Below are 24,187 nucleotides of genomic sequence, written 5' to 3'. Positions count from 1 at the left end.
TCCACGTCACGAGAGTTTCTTCACGACCTACAAATCGAGTGATTTTGGTGAGGTGAAAATGGGCAACAATGAAGTCTCGAAGATTGTAGGAATTAGTGATGTTCATGTAGAAACCAATGTCGGCTACACCTTGACACTCAAGGATGTAAGACATGTCCCTGACATTCGGCTAAGCCTAATTTCCGTAGGGAAGTTAGATGATGATGACTTTCAAAACTCATTTGGTAATGTGGTATAGAAACTGAGCAGAGGTTCCATTATAGTAGCCAAAAGGAAGAAAAATTGCTCGCTTTATAAGACGCAAACTAGTTTGTGTAAAGCAGAGTTAAATGCGGCACAAGAAGAAGCTTCCTTTGAACTATGACATAAGAGATTGTGTCATATGGGAGAAAAAGGCATGGAAGTTCTTGCCAAGCAAAAGGCCTTGCCAAACATCAAAGGTACGCATTTAAATAGATGTACTCATTGTTTGGTAGGAAAGCAACACAGGGTGTCTTTCCAAAGATTCCCCTCTCACAGAAAGGACAATGTCCTTAAGCTAGTACACACAGACTTATGTGGTCATATGAAAGTAAAGTCCCACGGGGGAGCTTTGTACTTCTTGACTTTCATTGATAATGCGTCAAGAAAGATATGGGCATACAGTCTGAAGACCAAGGATGAAGTACTTGACATGTTTAAGACTTTCCATAACATGGTGGAAAGAGAGACAGGGAAGCCTTTGAAGTATATTCTCTCAGATAATGGGGGTGAGTTCATTGGGCCGTTTGAAGAGTATTGCAAGAGTCATGGGATTCGTCATGAGCAGACCGTTCCCAAGACACCGCAACACAATGGTATAGCCGAGAGGATGAATCGTACCATTGTAGAGAGGATGGTGTCTCACTCTAAGTTACCTAGAAGTTATTGGGTAGAAGCAATGTGCACAGCCATAGATGTGATTAACCTATCACCTTTGAAGCCTTTGAATAGTGATTATCCAGAGAGAGTATGGTCAGGCAGAGATGTTGATTATAGATACTTGAGGGTATTTTGGTGTAGGGCATTTGTTCATATTCCCAAGGATGAGAGATCCAAGCTTGATAACAAAGCTAAGTAGTGCATTTTTCTAGGTTATGGGGATGAGAAGTTTGGCTATAAACTTTATGATCCGATCAACAAGAAGGTAATCCGAAGTCGAGATGTTATGTTCTTGGAAGACCAAACCATAGCAAACTTTGAGAATGGTGAGAAACTAGAAGTTTTTATTGATGATCTTGTGGATTTATAGCTAGAAGTTCCTATTGTGGAACGTGTAAAAGGCATTGAGAATACAGAAAACCATGGGTTTGAAACTCATGATGATGATCATATTGCTCATGATGAGATAGAATCTATTGATATAGAAGATGCAGATGAAGTGCAAGAACCACCATTTGAGCAAGCAGAAGTGCATCCTCCTTATCCATAAGAAGATGGGGTAAGGAGGTCCGACAGAGAGAGACAAGCTTTAACCAGGTATCCATCACATAAGTATATTTTACTATATGATGGTGGAGAATCTATGTACTATCAAGAGGCTCCTGAAGGTACGGATAAAGAGAAGTGGTTGAAGGCCATACATGATGAGATGAATTCTTTGCATAAGAATCACACTTATGACTTAGTTGAGAAACCGAAAGAAAGAAACGTTCTCAAGAATAAGTGGATCTACAAAGTCAAGCATGAGAAGAATAATCCACATCCAAGGCACAAAGCTCACCTTGTTGTGAAGGGATTCGGTCAAAGGAAGGGTATTGACTTTGATGAAATTTTCTCTCCTGTAGTTAAGATGACTTCTATCAGGGTGGTATTGGGTTTGACCGCAAGTATGAACCTAGGGGTTGAACAACTAGATGTCAAGACAGCTTTTCTTCATGGAGACCTTGAAGAAGATGCTTACATGGACTAGCCAGAGGGGTTTGAGATCAAAGGCAAGGAGCACCTACTATGCAAGCTGATAAAGAGTTTGCATGGGTTGAAGTAGGCACCGAGACAGTGGTATATCAAGTTTGATTCTTTTATGGTGAAGCATAGCTACATGAAGTCCATTTTCGATCATTGTGTGTTTGTTCAGAAATTTCCAGATGGGGATTTTATAGTGCTTTTGTTATATGTGGATGATATGTTGATAGTTGGCTAGAATATCAACAAGATATCCAAGCTGAAGAAAGACTTGAGTAAGTCTTTTGAGATGAAGGATTTTGGTCAAGCAAAGCAAATACTTGGTATGCGGATCACTCGTGACAGAAAGAGTGGGAAGTTGTGGCTTTCTCAAGAAAGCTACATTGAGAAGGTGTTGAAGAGATTCAACATGGATCAAGCGAAGCCAGTCAGTTGTCCGCTTGGTGGCCAGTTCTGCATGACCAAAGATATGTGTCCAAAGGGTGAGCATGAGCAGAGTCAAATGGAAAAGATTCTTTATGCATCCGCAGTGGGCAGCTTAATGTATGCAATGATGTGTACAAGACCGGATATTGCTTTTGCCGTTGGTGTTGTAAGCCGATTTCTGTCAAATCTGGGTAAGGAGCATTGGGAAGGTGTTAAGTGGATATTGAGATATCTCAAGGGTACTTCCAAAGCATATTTGTGTTATAGTGGAAGTAAGACCTTGCTTGAAGTTAAGGCTACACAGATGCAGACATGGCAGGTGATGTTGACTCTATGAAGTCCACCTCCGGTTATCTGTTTACTTTTGTAGGGGGAGTAGTTTCTTGACACTCTAAGTTGCAAAAGTGTATTTCCCTATCCACTACAGAAGCCGAGTATATTGTAGCCACTGAGTGTTGCAAAGAGATGCTATGGATGAAAAGGTTTTTCGATGAACTAGGGCTAAAATAGAAATAATTTGTAGTTCTATGTGACAGTCAGAGCGCTATCCATTTGAGCAAGAATCCAAGTTTTCATTCTAGATCCAAGCACATACATGTGCGTTATCATTGGATTAGAGAAGTTCTCGAAGACAAGCATTTGTGCATTGAGAAGATCTATACCGACAAGAACGAGTCGGATATGATGACCAAAGCCTTACCAAAAGGTAAGTTTGATATTTGTTGTGCTACCGCTACAATGGTAGCACACTCCTCCTATTGATTTGGGAATGTATGGAGGTATCCCCCCTCACTGTTCGGGAGGGGGAGATTGTTGGAGTTATCCTTCACATAAGGAAGAAGGAGAGAATCCGATATTGTTTGTGTGAAGAAGTTTGAGCGAACGCACGCTCAGAAATAAAAAGAAGATAGTTTTTTTCAGCCTCTTACGAAACAAGTCTACTGGACTTTTCTGAGAAAAATCGAAGAAGGCGCACAAGCGCTCGAATTGGTCTTGCCGATAGTACGCACGCACTCATGCCTAAACTTGTTAGTTTCTATTTTTCTACAGTAACCGCGAAATTGCAGTTTACTATAAAAACAGAAGTAAGGTTTTGGAAAACCTAAGTCTTGAATAGAAACTCAATTTCAAGAGCAATCAAAAATTGAGAGAAAACCCTTGCAAAGAGAAAAACTTATAAGGAGAGAGAAGTGATATAGTAAAGTAGAGAGACTTGAGAGGAGTGATTGTAATCTTCCTTCCCATACTTATAAAAGGATTAACTCTTGTGGAAGTAGGCATCATTGGCTGAACCATGGTACATCTTTTGTGTTATGGTATGTTTTACTTTTTCTAATTTTTCTATTGCTTGTTTGTGATAGTTATATTCATAGTTTAGGTTTGTGGTTGTTGGTTGTAATGAAAGATTAGATTTTTTTTTAGAGTAGTAGATTGTCCAAGTGCACGCTATCTTAGTGAGGATTGATTGGTATCGTTTTCCCCAACATAATTTACCATTATTGTAGCAGTAAGAACTACAATGTAGTGTGGGATGACATTTTTTGGTGTTCTGTTAGTATAATATTGCCAAGAAGCCCATGATCCCATTGAAATCAAGGTAAAAAATTCATCGGGCAATGTGTTCTACCTAGGGGTGACTTCGGATCATATCAGATCAGATAAAGGGTTTTTTCGGATGACAATATCCTTTCCAAATCCGATCCAATTTTTTTTCGGATAGCAATTTTTTTTTCGAATTCGGAAAATCAGAAAGTTTTCAGAAATTTTAGAATCCACAAAATACAGAAGTAAATCGGAAATTTGAATTATATAATTGGATTCTCTTTTAGGATAACCATTTTTTTTAATCTAGTTAATACATTCATTTAGCAATCATTTTGAAATGTATTAATTCAGTAAACAACTTAGACCTTTTAACACGTTCATTCAACCAGTTTTTTCTTCATGTTAATGCATTAATTCAGTAAATAAAAAGATGGGAGAAATTGAGACATGTACTAGAATGACAATATTGATTTCTTGAAGTTGTGAGAGAGACAATGTTCTACTTCTCTAGGGTTTTTATTTGGTTTGTAAACCATCTGTAGTTTTAATTTAGTAACTATATGAAATAGACCGCTATATGTTAAAAATTCGAAAATTAATCAGAAATCGGATCAGATTGGATTTCGAAAACACATCTAATTCCGATTCAATTATTTTTCAGAAAAATTGAATATTGAAATTTTGGATATCGGAACAGAAATATCATTGCCAAATTATGAAAAATTGGGCTTTCGGAAAAAGATAGCACCACTAGTTCTACCCATGTTTTTGTGAGCGTATGTTCCATCACGAGTTTTGGACAATTTGACTTTTGTTTGACAGAATATATTCATCTTTTAGCGTTACTATGATTTCTAAGCATATATTTTGAAAAGTGCAATATAAGTGTGTTGAAGGTCGGTTTGAGTCTTGCCCTTGACTCTTTAGTTGGACAAGCACGTTTATTTGTTTCATAGGGGGCGATGGGTGTGGAGTTATACTGCGTAGCTATGTTGCACGGACATGGACACGGATATTGACGCAGACACGGTGACTTGACTATATCTAAAAATTAGGTCGCTGATGATAATCGTACTTTTGCACCTGTAAAGAACCCATTTCTTACACACACTCAAATACAACTGTTCAAATACCTTGCTCACGTACACGTTGCAATTTACTTTGAGCAAGAGTTTCGTCCCAAACCTAAGGGCTAGAACTTAATTAAGTTGAAAACCAAACGGAAATTTCTCTATAAAGAACTTATGTGAGCAGGATTTTACAAATATTATTTAAACTATTTTCCTAGGTGACTTAATATGCAAGTTACTAAAAATTGCTTTCCTAATTAAGAAATCAAATGGTTGTTAAATGAAGTAGTAAAAAGACATAGACTTTAATTTAGATATAAAGATTTTATTGAAATCCTTAAAAAGACATAGAAAAGATTAAAAGACTACTAATTAGACATAAAACATTGGGTGAATTTGAGTTATTCCCCCAAACTTATGTAGCATTTTGTGTTTAACCCCCAAATTTTGAATCATCACACTTAGACCCCCACTCCGTCTCAGACCTCTAACAGAATTGTTCATATTTTATGTAGGAGATTTTCTGAGTATCCCACAATCCTCTGCTGATGTCTTCACACCGTGTTCTAGTTCAAAGCGTATCTACCGAAACCAATAGGAGTATTTGATAATATGGACTGAACCACGAAGTGGCTGCCTACGTATCCTCTTTTAGGAATCAAGTCTGTCGTAGTTCTTTATACGACTGAATATCATACTGAGTGGGGACGAAGAGATGACCAGAAGTCAGCCTCCAGAGAGCCGCCTCTATATCTTGACCATTAGGGATTCGTCTCCCATTCTCATATTGTTGCCTCCTATATAGTGACTTGTGGAAAGCCCTAGAATAAGGTTTCCTTGGCTACTAAGAAACCATCTTCTAGCTAGGGTTTCCTCTTTCCTTGTCAAGATAGGATCAACATCAGAATAAAAGTTATCACATAGAAAGAGACATAGTTGGACTAGGTTTCCATAATAAGCCTTTAGACCTAGAAGTCAGCTATAAATAGAACACCTATTCTAAACACGTCCAAGAGTCCTTCTAATACTGAAATACAACTGTTCAAGGTCGTCATCCAGTTCTGGACCAATTCGGGCCCGACACGCTTGATTCGAACTACTTCCGCAGGCCGACTAGTTAAACTAAAGGAACTATCCTGAACTCGTAGGAATTGACCAGAACTAGCCAAATCAGTTTTAGAGATATTATCTTATGCTCCATTCCCCTTCTGATAACGATCCTTTGATGTAATCTCACTCTACCATGTGTCTTTAGGACACTGACGGAATATTACCCCTACATTTTCCATAATGCCCAAACTACCATTTCAAAAAAATTGTGGGAGCAAGTTGTGTCCCCCAATTAAACATGGCCCACTCCAATAACTTTGATTAAACCCCCTAACTTAGGGTTTTATTTTGCTTTTCACTTTATTTCCCATCTCCTCGCTTCGTTTGCTGAATTTCCAACATCCATTTCTTAACATTCATATCTCAACCTCGAAACAACTACTTCTTACACTGGAATCCACGATCTCGTACTCGAATCGACAATCTCACAATCATGGTAATTTTCATGTGCCTTATTTTCACACAATGATAATTTAGGGTTTTTCGTTATAAGGTTTTTTTTAAATTATATAATCAATGTCTGATAAAGTTTACTTTGTTTAGTTTACATAGTTACTTTAGTTTGTTTAGTTACATTGTAGCATCATGTTTAGTTACTTTGTTTCATGTTATATTGATATATTCATGATATGAATGGCTATTTTGTCAAAGTCAGTTTATTTCACTCAACTCAAACATATAATGTTTTAAAGTTGATAGCTTTATAATTGATAGCACGATTTTGAAGTTTGGTTGTTGTGTCTGATTGTTGTATGTTTTTACTGAAGAAGAGTATGGAAATGATTCAATTGCTGAAGAAGATGAACCAATACAACCAACTGTTAGGACACAAACAGTTAAGGATGATGATGTAATAAATATATTGGTTGAGAACACTTTTAATATTCTAACTGATGAGGGAGAAACTAGATCTGATGAAACATCAATTAGGTTGTTTGTAGGTTAGAAATGGGCTGATAGATACTTGTGTAGAGATTATATGAGGTTGTGTGCTATTAAAAGAAAATTTAGTATGAGGTTCGAGAAAAATAATTCTCTGCAGATTGAAGTTGTGTGTAAGGAGGAAAGTTGTAAATGGAAGGCTTATTGCAGGTGCATGACTAAGAGGAGTACATTTAGATTAAGAAGGTTGAATGATGTTCACACTTGTACAGCTGATAGAAAAGATAAAAACTCTATGGCAAATGCAGCTTGTATAACAAAAGATATTGAGAAAGACATGAGACTTCATTTCAAGAGCTACAAACCAGCTGATATCAAGGCAATCATGTGGAACATATATCAAGTTAAGATTAAGTATTGGCAAACTTGGAATGCCAGGAACTTAGCAATGGAAATGATTCATGGAAGTTATGATGAGTCTTATGCAAAGGTTCATTAGCTTTGTTTGCATATTCTCAGCTCTAACCCAGGTTATATTGCTAAATTATCTAGAAATGCTAACTACATGAGTTTTGAATGGGTTTGTATTGCTGTCAAAGCATGTTTAGATGGGTTTGTCAGTAGGTGTAGGCCTTTAATAGATCTTGATGGATATTTTTTAAAAGGGAAACATGAGGGTGTATGTTTGTCTGTTCTAGCATTAGATGGAAATAATTGATTGTTTCCACTAGGTTTTTTTATTTGTATTTTAGAAAACACTGAGAATTGGACTGAATTTCTGGATGTTATGACACTATCCTTGAACTTACATCCATCTAGACTGACCATAATTTCTGATAGACAAAAAGATTTAGGTAGTGTAGTTGCCATAGTGTTTCCTGAGTGCAATCAAAGATTTTGTTTTAGACACATGCTGAAGAACATGAAGACAAGGTTTAAGGGTCTTGAAGTGGAAGCATGGAATGCAGCAAAAGCATTTGGGGAAGCTGACTTTAATAAAAGTATGGAGTTGCTTGAGAAAAGATGTAGTGATGCCAAAGACTACTTGATGACTGAGGAGCCTAGCTAGGTTGTGGGAATGGTCACACTTTGACACTGAATGTAAGTCTGACAACCTCTCTAATAACTTCTCTAAATCATGGAATAATTTTATAATGGATGCTAGAGATAAGCCTATTGTGAAGATGGTTTCCAAGATAGTGATGTTACAAATGAAGTTGATCTATGATAGAAAGGGGAAGTTTGTAGACTGGAATGAGAATGATCTAGTACCAAGGGTGAAAGATATCTTAGTAGAAAGAGAGAATGCAATTGGTGACTATGAAATTGCTGGTTCAAATGAGGATAAGTTCTGTGTGACAACATTGGTGGATTGTTGATTTGGTACAATTAAGTTGTACATGCAGAGAATGGCAAGTGTGTGGAATTCCTTGCATTCATGCTGTGGCTGTTATTAAGCCAAGGAGAGACATTTGAACAGAGTAAGTTTAAATTTGATATGTTCTATTGCAATTTGTTGTGTTAAATTACATTATTTATTAATTGCAATTTGTTGTTGTACTTGTTTTTAGATTATGCAGTCCTTTTTTCACTATTAGAGCATATATAAATGCACATAGTGGGCACATAACTCCGATGGTTCATGAGGATGATTGACCAAAGGTAATTCTTATTCTAATTTTCAATTCTTTTAATTTCTAGTTCACATGTACCCTTTATTGATTGAGTATGGGCACCCATTGAGTATTGACATGTGTTTTGTTTAATTGATGCAGCCTGTAGCTGCAGATTATGTTTATCCTCTAGTTAAACATAGACAACCTGGAAGGCCTATAGTTAATAGGAGAAGGGGTGCAGATGAAAATGAGAACTCAGTTAAGTGTTCTAGATGTAGTGTACTTGGCCATAATATAAGAGGGTGTCAAGGAGGTGAAGTGGGTGGTAATGTTGTTAGAGGAATAAGGACTGGAGGAAGATCAGGTAGGCCAAGAACAAGACCACTTCCAAATCCATTCTTGCAGGCACCAATCAACCCTGAAGATGGAGCTCAAGTTGCAGAGGCAGTAGAGGAGGAAGAGGCAAGGGCAACAGAGGTAAAGGAACTGAAAATGTCAATGGAGGAGGTAGAGAAGAGACTGAAACTGTTAATGGAGGAGGCAGAGGAGAGGCTGAAACTGTTAATGGAGGAAACTGTTAATGGAAGAGGTAGAAGAGAGACTGAAAATGTTAATGGAGGAGGTAGAGGAGAGACTGAAAATGTTAGTAGACGAGGTAGGGGCAGCAAAGGAGGAAGAGGAGGAACTAAAACTGTTAGTAAAAGAAGGGGTAGTAGAGGAGGTAGGGGCATCAGAAGAGGAACTGAAAGTGTGAGTAGAGGGGGAAGGGGTAGTAGATGAGGAATATGGGTACTTCTAATAATGCAACTGAGACCTCATTTGCCTATTCCTAGCCCAGTTAGTCACAACCATCTCAGTCGGAATCTCCAACATAACATACTTCAAATGCCAGACCTCTATTGGTGATACCTGCTATACCTCCCATCCAGCCACAACAACAAAGAAGGTACTTCAGGCATGAAGAACCAACTGTGAGGAGATACCAAAGCTAGGTAATATCAAGCCAAGCCTCATGCTCAGTTAATGAGAGACCAACAAAGAGAGCAAAGAAATAGTCATGTTTATGGTGATGGTGCATAGACAACCACAAGGACAATTGTGAGGTCATATATCCTTCCAATGGTTCAAATAGCCACATTGAAAGCAACCAGTAGCCTGAAAAGAGAAAAACATAACCTTCAAATAATGTGCTAAAATTATGTTATTAACCCTTACTCTTTGTAACTAATTTGTAATTAACCCCAAAAAACTAGACGACAAAAAATGAGGAAGGAAGTTCTAATCAAGAACCCAATCAAGAACAATAATAGTAAAGACCCTAATAGTAACAACTAAAGGGTCAAAAGTGATACTTATCTCAAGTGACATCTTAGCTGGTTCACCACCACCCATTAGTTGTTGTTGGAGAGAGAAGCGAGCTGGAATTTATATTGTTGGGGAAGAAAGGAGTCACCAAATATGGGATAAGTCAAAGAGGACGTCAGAACTTTCTAACGGCTCTTTAACTTTCTAACAGCTCTTTCAAAGGGGTAGTTTGGGCATTATGAAAAATATGAACAATTATGTTAGAGGTCTGAGACGGAGTGGGGGTTTAAGTGTGATGATTCAAAATTTGGGGGTTGAACACAAAACGCTACATAAGTTTGGGGGGATAACTCCAATTAGCCCTAAAGCATATTACAAACTTAATTTAACAAAACCAAAAACTATAAAACATGGAAACTTTATACTCCGAACTAAAACTAGCTAATGGAGCAAAAATTATTTCTTGCTCTTGAAGCCTCCTTTTTATAGCAAGAGATTGCTCTCATTTTCTTTGCATCCCACGTGAATTTCCACCATCCAACTGCATCCTTAAATGAGAAATCTTGATTTTTTTTCTAATCAAGACATTAAGCCACCTAATTAAGCCACAGATCAGGACTTTTGTGCCAAAATCAAATAAATTTGTTTGTCTTCTAATCATGCCACCAATTAGGACTTTAATTTTGTGCCAAAGTTATGCACAAAAGTTTTTCATGGTTTTAATGCAACTTGATTTGTACGGAAGCTTAACGTGTGAGCTTGATCACCAAATTTTATGGGTCTGTACAGTGGGTCCCTCAAGCTTCGACCAGTGGCGGGGTCCAAAAGTTGACTTTGTACAAAGTCCTGCCTATGCGTAAAGCTCGTCGTGCTGATCATTCTGATGGTTCACTTGCCGCCATTGGAATCTAGGTTCAGAAGATATGGGCTTATGGAGTTTGATGCTTTTCAGCACCTTCATCTTGTTCTTACTTGAATTTGTCCTTTTTGCTTTCCTAGGCTTTACTTGGGCTTCACATGGGCTAAATTGGGAGACTTCATGTAGACACCCTATTCCGTACTTAAATACTGGCTTTTATCCTTATTTTCTCATTGATTGCTCAAACCTACAAAAGCATGAAAATACAATTATTTCATGATTATTAAACACATAATTAACCAAAATGTCATGTCTCTACGGGGTTTTATATTACAGTTTTGGGTGCTTATAAGCTGACGCGACCTGGACGCATGTATTAAATAATATATATAATACTATTTTTTTAAATAATAGATCATTATAAACTAATTCATGGGTATTTTCAGTGAAAAAAGGGCTTCAACACAACTCATGATTGGTCAGTTTTATAAATAGAATGGCCTAAGTTATAACGACCCAACTAACTAAAATAATTGGCCCAAGTTACAATATACAAGGCCAAGCCCATATTGGTGTGCTAATAAGTTAGAAACCATAACTCTCTAAACATAAGCTATCATTGTTGCGGCCTACTCTTGGCAACTTGCTTTATTTTTCTAATGGTGTCAGCAATATCTGTTGAGCATAGGAGTATAGGACGAAAGTATTTCTTCTTATGGTAGTGAGCAATTCTTCTAATGGCAGTGTTCCAAGACTACCAAAGTTTGAGATATCATTTATTCAAGCAGTAGATGGAGAAGGATAGTTCAAGACATTATCTTATTTTAGCTTATCTTCTTTCTTTTTTGCTTTCTTTTATGATTTTGACCGCGTCCTAACTTTGGTTGACCGCGTCCTACATGCGTCCTGACCTACGTCCAATTGCATTGACCGCATCTTGACCATGTTGACCGCGACAGACACGCATCCGTGGACACAACACTTTCATAGGTGCGTCCGTGCTTTAGAGCTGCATAGTGTTCAAACTTTCAAATAGTTCCTAACACAAGTGCAAATTTTGCACCTTGGCCCAAAGGTGGTTCATGTGGTGCAATCTAGGGCAGCCCAAAGGTCCAAGCCACTGCAATCATGGGCGTTCTTTGGATATATATGATTCCATTTCTTAAAATTCAGACTGATAAAATACTCATTTAGTAATACCAAAAAGATGCAATTACCTATAAATAAATAAAAAAAATGCCTTTACGCTTTGTATACTCATGGTGACCAATGTCTTGTGTGTATGAAGAGCTGCTTTGACGCTTTTGGAGATTATGTAACATAATGCAAGAACTTTTCAGGGTTTAAATACATGCATGATCATGTACATGACATTTTATATGATGGGGTCTAGCGTGCTGGTATACAAGTGAAAAAAGAAGCTTCTGTCAACTTCCTCATTGACCCTAGAGAAGGTAGATCAACGCTTCGCCCTGCAGATATCTTGATATATAAATGGTCTAATGGAAAATATGCATGTGTGGATGTCACAGGAGTATATCTTTATGTTGGTTTTGGTAATAAAGTTTTTGGAGTAGGGCAAGTAGCTATTAGTGCAGGTACAACGAAAGTAGAGAAACATGAAAGAGTATGCATAGCTAACCAACACTGCTTTGTCCTGTTTGCATTTGATACATTTGATTTTTTTAGCTCCAGATACGGTTGAGTTGCTTAGAAGGGTACAAAAAGTGTTAGACAGCAATATGATGGCAACGTAATATTTCTCATAAATATGTGTTTAGGGGAATTAGGTTTGATATTCATAAAGGGCGAGCGGCACAATTTGTAGCGCGCTTTACCTCTAAATCATTTGTTTGATTTATTTTTCATATCAATAAATATATTTTTTTATGGGGGAAAAAAAACTATATATATAACATAACCATAACTATATATACAACTAAAATTTTGTGGAGATGATATTTATGGTGAGTATATCATATCCACAGAAAATTAGGGTTGAATTCATTTTCTAAATTAAGTTTTACTTATGTACTTATTTTAAGTTAACTTAAGTAGCTACTTTTTAGAGAACGACTAATAGTTTTTTTCTAAAAAGTAGCTACTTAAGTTAATTTAAAATAACTACGTAACTAAAACTTCATCTAGAAAAAGAATTCAAACCTAATTTTTTCTGATTATGAAACACTCACCATAAAAATCATCTCCACAAAATTTCCGCTCATTTGGAAACCTCTAGCATAGATAAAAGTTGTTGTCATAATTAAAAGGAAATCTAACGATCTAGAAATGTTAAGTTTTTGCAATTATTTTTTGCCAATTTTAGAGATTTCCAAATGAGCTTAAATTTTGTGGAGATGATATTTATGGTGAGTATATCATATCCACAAAAAATTATGGTTGAATTCATTTTATAAGTTAAGTTTTACTTACGTATTTATTTTAAGTTAACTTAAGTAACTACTTTTTAGAGAAAGACTAATATATAGTTTTTCTCTAAAAAGTAGCTACGTAAGTTAATTTAAAATAAGTACGTAACTAAAACTTCATCTATAAAATGAATTCAAACCTAACTTTTTTTTATTATGAAGCACTCACCATAAAAATCATCTCCACAAAATTTCATTTAATTTGGAAGCCTTAACATAGATAAAAATTGTTGTCATCATTAAAAAGAAATCTAACGGTCCAGAAATGTTGAGTTTTTGCAATAACTTTTGCTAATATTAGAGGTTTCCAAATGAGCTAAAATTTTGTGGATATGATATTTATATCGTGAGTATATCAGATCCAAAAAAAAAATAGGGTTGAATTCATTTTCTAAGTTAAGTTTTAGTTATGTATTTATTTTAAGTTAACTATAGTAGCTACATTTTAGAGAGGACTAATATATAGTTTTTCTCTAAAAAGTAGCAACTTAAGTTAACTTAAAATAAATACGTAACTAAAATTTTATCTAGAAAATGAATTCAAACCTAATTTTTTGTGGTTATTAAGAAATCACCATAAAAGTCATCTTCACAAAATTTCAGCTCATTTGGAAACCTCTAACATAGATAAAAATTGTTGTCATCATGAAAAAGAAATCTAACAATCCAGAAATATCGAGTTTTTGAAATCATTTTTTGCCAATGTTAGAGGTTTCCAAATGAGCTAAAATTTTGTAGAGATGATATTTATAGTGAGTATATCATATCCATAAAAAATTAGGGTTGAATTCATTTTCTAAGTTAAGTTTTACTTATATACTTATTTTAAGTTAACTTAATTAGCTACTTTTTAGAGAATGACTAATATTTAGTTATTCTCTAAAGAGTAGCTACTTAAGTTAACTTAAAATAAGTATGTAACTAAAATTTAATCTAGAAAATGAATTCAAACCTAATTTTTTGTGGATATGATATACCCACTATAAATATCATCTCCACAAAAATCATCTCTAACATATAAAAATCATCTCTAACATATAAAAATCAAACCTAATTTTTTATGGTTATGAAACACTCACCATAAAAATCATCTCTACAAAATTTTAGCTCATTTGGAAACATCTAACATATATAAAAATTGTTGTCATCATTAAAAAGAAATCTAACGAGTCTAGAAATGTTGTGTTTTTGCAATCATTTTTTGTCAATGTTAGAGGTTTTAAAATGAGCTAAAATTTTGTAGAGATGATATTTATGGTGAATATATCATATCCAAAAAACATTAGGGATGAATTTATTTTCTAAGTTAAGTTTTACTTACGTACTTCTTTTAAGTTAATTTAAGTAGTTACTTTTTAGAGAAGCTTGAAAATGACTCACAACAACAATGAAAGGAGTATTATTGCCAAAATTCATTTCTCAAACCCATTACGTAGCAGCAACAACAACAACAACAACAACACTAACACTAACACCAACAATAACAACAATTCAATTCCATTTGTAACCCTAATCTTAAAAAAGACATTCTCTAAAAAGTAGCTACTTAAGTTAACTTAAAATAAGTATGTAACTAAAACTTTATTTAGAAAATGAATTCAAACCTACTTTTTTTTGTGGATATGATATACTCACTATAAATATCATCTCCACAAAAAATCATTTCTAACATATAAAAATAATCTCTAACATATAAAAATCAAACCTAATTTTTTGTAGTTATGAAACACTCACCATAAAAATCATCTCTACAAAATTTCAGCTCATTTGGAAACCTCTAACATATATAAAAATTGTTGTCATCATTAAAAATAAATCTAACGGGTCTAGAAATGTTGAGTTTTTGCAATCATTTTTTGTCAATGTTAGAAGTTTTAAAATGAGCTAAAATTTTGTGGAGATGATATTTATGGTGAATATATCATATGCACAAAGCATTAGGGATGAATTTATTTGCTAAGTTAAGTTTTACTTACGTACTTCTTTTAAGTTAACTTAAGTGGTTACTTTTTAGAGAAGCCTGAAAATAACTCACAACAACAATGAAAGGAGTATCATTGCCAAAATTCATTTCTCAAACCCATTACGTAGCAGCAGCAACACCAACAACAACAACACCAACACCACCAACAACAACAATTCAATTCCATTTGTAACCCTAATCTTAAAAAAGACTTTGAAATTCAGACCCATTAAAACATATTAACAATCCAACCAAAAAAACCCTAAATGAATCAGATCAATGTTTCAAATCAAGAAAGCCCAAATAAAAGACTTTGCATCAATATAAGAATCAAATAAATAAATGAGTACCTGTTGAGAAAAAGGGATTGTTCTTCTACCTCCTCCGATTACGACGACGGTGGCGGTAAGGTGCACGATGGTGAGGCTGGTGCACCGGAGCGTGTTTCATGTTGTAATGTGTTTCTAACTCCCTCGCTGATGCAAAACGGTCGAAGCAGTTGGACTCCGGACAACCATATCTGTAGTCGTCGTCATGTGATTCCATGTGACTTTTCCAGCCATTACACCTCGTGAACATATTTGAGCAAATGTTGCACGCATACGGTGAGCCAACTTGGTTTCGATTTGCAACAGTGGTAACAAAAGCCTCCATGTTTGCATTGATGTTTGTTAATGGTGGATCTAAAAACATGAAAGAATAGATTGTTTTGGTTTTCTTGAAGAAGAAGAAGAACGAGAGAGACGATGACTGTTTCTTGTTTCTTTTTTGAATGAGAGGAGAGAGAAAAACGAGCTCAAATGACTCTGTTATAACTTGGGCTCCATTTTGAGGTTCACTCCTTCTTGGCCCACATTGACCTGGAATCAGATGATTTTGATTTCTAATGTCTACTCAATTTTGCTAATTAACTAGAATTCGCCATCAGAACGATTCTTACTAGCCCATATGGCATTATGTTCTTGTATCCCTAATGAAGAACAAATTAAAGGTGTTGACCTTACTTGTTAATTAGCAGAGCAAGAGATCTGTGTACATTACATCTTGCTAGTTTATAGGTATTTGTATTGATTGCAAGATACTTGTTGGTCTGTGGGCTTAAAAGAGTCCAGGCCCGTTACTATTGTTTTTGGACAGTACTTATTTGAAGGCTGGCTATGGCCTTTCTTATTCTCACCTAAAGCCAGAGGCAAGGTTTACGAATTCGCACTGTTTTTTGAATGTTTGTTTTTTAGCTAGTTAAAAGTGGTAGACCCTTTTATGGTATATTTTTGTTATTTTTAAGTGCCAAAAGTGTATGATACACAACAGTAAACTAGTATTAGTTTCTATTTTCTTTTTAGTTCTAGTATTAGTCTTATATGTCTAAATAGGTTATGAGTTATAGTTTATGCATTATCATACTTATAGTAATATTTCTATTTCAATTAGCATTGTAAACTCTATAAATACATAACAAGTTTTGTAAACAATTCATTCAATTATTCAATATTGATCTATCTAAAAACAATAGTTTTGCTACTGCTTCTAATATTATCAATACTTAATTCTAATATATTCTCATAACACAATCTATAACATAGATGAGTCACGAGGTCGTTTCACTCTTGTTTCTCCAACACTCAATGAACAAACATAGAAAATAACTAATCACTAATGATGAGAGTAATATGATATAAAAACAGTAAATCTAAGGTGCTAAAACAGTGATTTAAAGATGAGAGAAAGATATAGAGAAGGTCAATCCACCACGCGGTTCGATTTTCTATTAGTTTAGTCATCAAATCGCTTTTCTTGATCCTTAGCAAACATCAAGTTATCTCTAATCATGGATTTACTAGTATGAGAGTTTAGCTCCCCCACAAATCTCTTTGATGGTGGCTCTAAACTCTAGTTCATCGTTATGAGTTCTATCTCTAGAAACTCACAATGAAGAACTTGAAGCTCTTAAATTAACAACAACTACGTTAACTGCCAATCATCCTCACATAACTTCATTAATCCCTTCTATTGGAGGTTTAGCCTTGTGTTATTGGATTAATTAAACTAATGAGAGAAGAGAAAGACATAATAAAGTAAAGACAAGAATTGAAATTTAACTAAAGCTTTATTGAAGAAGGTTTAATGGAGGCTACAAGAATAAACCCTAATTACTTAACCCTAAACTATTATATTCTAAACTATACTAAACTAATGAGGGAGTAGCCTAATTAAGTTTAGCCTTAATCTTCTTTATATAGGAGAGGATTAGGGTTATATTTTCATGCATAGGCCTGGAGGCTAGACTTTGGGCCTCTAATGTGAGCCCAAAGTCCATTAGGTTAAGTCTAAAGGGGCTATGACTACTAAAAATTACTTCAGTAACCTTTTTGTCCACTTTTATAGCTCTGATTAGGGAAAAGCTGGGTCTGTTTGAAATCTTATTCCGATCCGGTCGTTTTGACATAAGGTAGGTCCAATTCTAAGGTATGAGTCTGTCGCCCCAAGAAATCCCGACCGACTTATTTGACTTCAAACTTCCTTTGGTGAGCTTGCTTTTGCTTTTTTCTTTTGATTTTAAACATGTAACTCTTCTAACAATCATCTTGACTTATTTTCCAACAAAATGGTGTCCCTAAGACTTTTACCAAATACAGCTGAAAACACATAAACAATACTAACTCTTATTTATTATAAACATAATTGGCCTAAGTAGAATATTATTAAGGGGTTTAAACCATAGTACAAAATATCGCGATATATCGCGATATATCGTGATATATATCGAAAAATCAGAAATGGGCATCGAAATATCGCGATATGTAATTGGATAAATACAAATACAAATATCGACGATATTTATGGATATATCGTGATATTTCGACGATACAGTGGGTATATCGTGGGTATGCCTGCTCTTGCTGATTTTAATAAGTTTGAAGCTGATATTCGTGGTGAATTTGGTATTGGTTCTGCTGCTCAATTTGGTTATGCTGATTTAAGGTTTGTGGAGGTGTGTTTTTTTTTTGTTTTTTTCAAAAATGTTTCACTATAGACTTATAGTTGTAGTGGATGTTATATTGTTCTGTTTCTTGGTTTTGTAGGAAGGCTGTTCATGTGAATGAGAACTTTAGGTAACTGTTCTAAACTTCCAATTGTTATTGAAATTTCATTATTTTTAATTTGTTTGTTATTTGTTGTTAGATGCCTGTTTGTCTGTGGTATTAAGCATATAATTAAGATGTGTTTGTAGCTTCACTTCTCTGTTTGGCCTAAAGGTTGATAATGTTAATACTCAATAGGCCACATTTTTCGTCTTCATCATGAGATTACCCAAGTCTGAATTTTTCAGTGACAGATCGATGCAAAACCACTAGAAGTTAGAGAATTTATAGGAGATGATTATTTTGTTATGATTGTTATCGATACTCCTTGATTAAATTTAGTTCCAGATTGAGATATGAGTCCTAGTCTAATTGGAATGCTACCATCGAATGTCTTGTTGCGAAAATGGCTGGGCAAATTGTTCCCATTCTACGTGCTTGATTTTTAATAAAAGGAACCTGTTAAAGTCTAAGCTGGATAGCAGTTCTTGATGCTAATTTGTCATATTACAATTTTCCAATACAGGCGGGCGAACTTCACATCTGCTGATATGAGATAATCTGATTTCAGTGGCTCAACATTCAATGGAGAATATATGGAGAAGGCTGTTGCTTTTAAGGCAAATTTTATAGGTATAGCTTCTTGCAGTTTAAACTCTGAATTCCAATTTGTATCATCTAATTAATCCTTTAGAACCTTACACCACTTCACTTTTCGCGAGCTCTCTCTTTTTCAAAATTCTTGTGTGATAGATAAGATTTCCCACTCTTCATATGCTTATGACTTCATCTCATATTGACTGAAAGAAATCTATCATATGCATCATTTTCAAATAAATTGTCACTTGGTTGAACTGTGGAGAACATGCATAGAGACCAGTCTTGTTTTGATTACTTGCTGCCGGAGGATCTTGATTTCCATTACCTGTTAAGATGGTAAACTAAATAATCACTTCAACAAATCAATCTCCTTTGTCTTTCTTTGAATTATTTTATCATTGTGGCATTTGTTAGTTGTCTCTTGTTTATTGTGAGATCCTTAATGTTTTCGGTCTCTCGTAATCTCACAGTGCAGATTTGAGTGACACACTTATGGATAGAATGGTAATGCTTGTAATCTTTGGTAGTATGAATCATAGTACAAAATAACAACCTCTATTGAAGGATGTAAAATCTCGCTTCAACCAAAAGGGCTGCAATATGTTGTAGATTGCCCGATCAAGATGATGGATGTGGTTTATGGCAGTGATGGGGAGGATATTAGTGGGAGCATGGTTTTGGCAAGTGATATGATGTAATTGAACACGTCCTGACAACTGATGAAGTGGATTGGAGTTGTGTTGGTCGTCTCCTGAAGACGTTAGAGTGTTGGATAGACTCTATATAAAAGGCATCTATGGACATCGTGGTCGCAGGCCTTCATGCTCTTATCATGGATTCAATCACAACAAAAGATATAATAGATGCGCTATATGATTGAACGCTCAGTGCAAGTGCAACAAGTATTGTAATATGTAGAAAAAAAATTCAAGATTCATTGTTAAAGAATGAAAAGTCAATGTAATATGTAGGAATTTCGAGGTGTATTTTTTGAGTATTAGAGAGTAATTTATATTAAAAAGTATGATATGGAGGGAATAATATATTTATATATATTATGCACGGTCCAATGTTAATCGAGGAAAACTCATGGAAGATCGTTATAACATAACACCTTTGTCTAGAATCCAGGTGATAACCTCCGAGGACTCATGATAGATCGTTACAACATAACACCTTGTCTAGAACGAGGTGACAACCCCGCACATGCACGCTAACGGGCAATAACGCCAACTGGGTCTGTTGAAGTTAAAGTAAAGCATCGATCCGTTTTTATAAATACACCGCCTAAAAGCTCATTTATTCTCATCAAGACAGGGACTTGAGCTTCGATGAGTGGGTACTTACCTATAAAATGAGGAGAAGAACAACGCCCGACTTAATTCAAGTTCATCACAAAATCTGATTTCGTCCCAAAAGCGAAGCTTACCAAAACTCGACCCATCACAATCTTCTCCATTATTCACACTTGTTTGATCAAATTCAACCTTTATAATGACCACATTCAAAGAAAATATAGATATTTATCGATATTTGTGGATATTTATCGATATTTGTCGATATATTGCGATATATCCACGATATTTGCAGTCATAAATACCCACACATAGTCTGTCGATATTTGTTGATATTTGTCGATATATCCACGATATTTACAGATGCCCAAATGTAATATATCCCCACACAGGGGGATATATCCACGATACATATCCATAAATCAGAGGTCGATATTTTGCCATATCCCGATATTTTGTACTATGGTTTAAACTACACTTTTGGGTGCTTATCAAATATCAAACAATTTATTAAATTTTATAGTATCTTTTACTTTTAAATCGTTTCTGCTTCGTCAATTGGTATCCAGCTTTGGTTCAATGGCTCATCACATCATGATGATGTTGAAACGTGTTCCCACGATGTAAATAGTGGAGATTTCATCACTGAAAGTGTCTTGATTCATCACATTGATCAACCCATAGACAAACTTCGTTTGGAGTTTCGAAACATCGCTCAAGAGATCGTTGTCACGACGCTTCAAACAAAAGAGAAAGAGCAAAACAATCGGGTGAAGATGTTGACAACACCGATCGTCTTCCACACACCACCCATAGTGCACCGATTGCTATTGCTCTATCCCACCTTCCACCAGTCACCGACGCTCAAACAGGTGAATTCCAACAGCTAATTCTTTCCCAACACCACCCCATCAATAACCAATCGATTTCTCAACTTCAAACTGTCACCATTCATCAACCCACAACCACCACCAGCAACCAGTTTCATCACAACTTTCTCAGTTAAGTTTTTTCTCGAATCCAACAACCAACCGAATTCCAACATCAAATCATTCCCACCAATCTTCAACAACAATTTATCCCCACCACCACCAATGACTTCCACTGACACCAATTAACCCAACACCAGTATCGAATTACAAACCCACGCCAATATTCATCAACCATGACCTCCTGACCTTCCACAACAAACCACTCATCTATCCCTTAATCAAAATCCAAACTGAAATAGTTTTAATCCCCACCAAATTGAAACCAAAACTTTGGTATTGGATTTGGAACACTCGCAAGAGAATAAGAAGGTGGCGCTGGTTTTGGAGGTTCTCGCTGATCTTTTTGCAAAAACCCAATTTCACCCGACCCAAATTTTCATGTCCAACAATCTGAAGCCCAACCAACTATCCATCCAGCCTAATACGCCTCTCCAAGCCCAAATCTACCTAACCCATTACCTAACGGTCAAAGTTCAATATAACCATGCTCCCCCACCCACTCAAACCACTTCTAGCCCAACCCAAATTGGCTTACCACCTCACCAAAACAATTTTTAGCCCAATATCCATAATAATCACCAACCCTATAATGGTCTCGACCGATGACATTGAGAAAATTGTTATCCCAAATAATGTCCAAAATTGCAAAGTCATAATAATTTTCGTTGCCAAGGAAACAATCATGGTGGTAACGGAAATAGTTATGGTGGTAATAGTAATGAGTATCACATCAAAGCGGATTTGACAACTTTTAATTGTCTTTCGCATATTGAGGAGTTTATTGATTGGCTTAAATCCATGGACCGTTTTTTCGATATTATAAAAATTCCTCCAGAGAAGCAAGTTAATATTGTGGCTTTTAAATTTACTGGTGGGACATCTTCTTGGTGGGAGCAAAAACAACAAGAGCGTATTCGTCAAGGTTTGAAACCAATTCATTCTTGGTTTCTTGATGGGAGTAGAAACAACAAGAGCCTATTATGATTGTTTTCTTGTTTTTTTGAATGAGAGATGAAAGAGAAAAACGAGCTCAAATGACTCTTTTATAACTTGGGCTCAATGACTCTTGGGCTCAATTTTGAGGCCCACATTGACTTCTAACGTCTACTACATCGAGGGATCAACCACACCTGGATTTTGTAATTTTGCCAATTGACTAGAATTCGCCATCAGAAGAATAAATCATGTATGATTGTTACTAGCCCATATGGCATTACGTTCTTGTACCTAATGAAGAACAAATTAAAGGTGTTAGCCTTATTTGTTAGCAGAGCAAGAGATCTGTGTACATTACATCTGGCTAGTTTATAGGTATTTGTATTGATTGCAAGACACATGTAGGTCTATGGGCTTAAAATTAAAGAGTCTAGACCCGTTACTATTGTTTTTAGACGGTACTTATTTGAAGGCTGGCTATGGTGACCTTTCTTAATCTCACAATCTCACCTAAGCCAGAGGTCAGGTTTATGAATTCACACTATAAGTGGTGGACCAGTTTTATTTTAATATTTGTTTTTCAGCTATTTATAAGTGGTAGATCATTTTTATGGTATATTTTTGCTATTTTTAAATGCCAAAAGTGTAAGTAGCAAAACTTGACTTACATAAACTTATAAGTAGCAAATACTTATAAGTAGTAAGCACTTATAAGTAGCAAAAAACAAACACCCAACAAACACCCCCTATGTCTACTAGCCTGATGGAAGAATGGACATAATTAAGTGTGGCAGTTGATGGTCACTTGTTTGTGATCTCTGAGCATGAAAGGATGAAATTGAAAGTTCATGATGTGAAAACTGATTCCTGGGAAGTAGTTGCAGGTTCCCCCATACTTGAGCAGATCGATATACAAACCATTATCTATGAACTCTACTGATAGCAGGATCTTTGTCATGGGTTGCAACCTTCATGTTGCTATTAGTCACATGAGGAAGCTACATCGATCTGAAATATACCTCGGGAAAGGAATGGTGCTTCTTTGTAGAATGGAAAATAGTGAATGCACCAAAGGCTTTATGCGGATGGTCACCTACTAGCTCTCAGGTTATGTTTGGCTAGTCATGTAATGTTTATTTTTATGTAATTTACTAATGTGTATGATTTTTTAGCATGTAAAACCATGGTGTTCATAAAGCCTTTGAGTGGCGATGCCATAGACCCTGACTTAGTACGTCATGAAAAGAAAATAGGAAAGAGAAAAAATTGAATATACCTTTTGCTATTATTCTATTGGGGTCCATATGGCTTCTTGATTATTTTGGAAATGTTTCCTTTATTTATGCCCCCTCTCAAATAAACATCAAAAATGTTAAGTTCATTATACTAGTTTCTGGGTTTCAAATCACAAGTAGGCTCACTTTTTAAGATATCAAAATTCAAACATATCTACTTACAGAAGTAAGCTCAGATAAAAGGATGTTAGCTCAAAAAGTCATGTACTCATGGTTTAGGTCTTGAGGTCGTTGGTATAATTTCATCACTTAGTAGGATTTATGTTTGTTTTTATTCTAAAGTGGAATTGCTTGTAAGAAATTAAGAGGAAATCAAGAAGTATCTTCAGCCTTGTTTATGGCTCTATATCTGTTTCTTGTGAAAGAGCAAGGTGTAAAAAACTGGTGGCGGTGACCAATTTCTATTGAGGTATCGATCACCACATATGTTTGCATGGACGCAGACTCGGACACTGACGTGGCGACTCGGTTATATATATCTAAAAAATGTAGGACACAAATGCGGAAATTAATTAATATTTATAATTTTATTTTATATAAATTAAACATTAAAAACTCAATTAAATTTATCAACCTGCATAAATTCAAAACTATTCAAGATAAACAGCCACAAGATTAAGTTTAATATTTCCTAATCAAACTTTAAAAACATGTCATAAGTCTTCACAAAAAAAACTGGAAAAAATGAGTTTTTAAACATGATTTTGATTTATTTTATATTTTTTTGAGTCAAAATCCGCGTCCTGGCCATGTTGATCTCGTCTTGACTACGTCTTGATCCTTGTCCAGTTTAGTTAACTGCGTCTTGACTGTGTTGACCGCATCAGGCACGCGTCCCTGTTCGCGTTTGACGCGTAA

General features: G+C 35.4%; 1 long non-coding RNA gene across 1 annotated transcript; it reads left to right on the top strand.

Annotated features, from left to right (window-relative positions):
- The first annotated feature begins 17,840 nt into the window (after positions 1–17,840).
- LOC147480709 (uncharacterized) lies at positions 17,841–18,851 on the top strand. Its single transcript, XR_015205042.1, has 3 exons — positions 17,841–18,120; positions 18,212–18,241; positions 18,738–18,851. It is a non-coding gene; the product is annotated as an uncharacterized LOC147480709 (long non-coding RNA).
- Positions 18,852–24,187: the final 5,336 nt, after the last annotated feature.

Source organism: Coptis chinensis, chromosome 8, assembly GCF_015680905.1.
Source record: "Coptis chinensis isolate HL-2020 chromosome 8, ASM1568090v1, whole genome shotgun sequence".
NCBI lineage: Eukaryota > Viridiplantae > Streptophyta > Magnoliopsida > Ranunculales > Ranunculaceae > Coptis > Coptis chinensis.
Note: the sequence above shows the minus strand (reverse complement) of the source record. Positions and strands in the feature narration are given on the sequence as shown.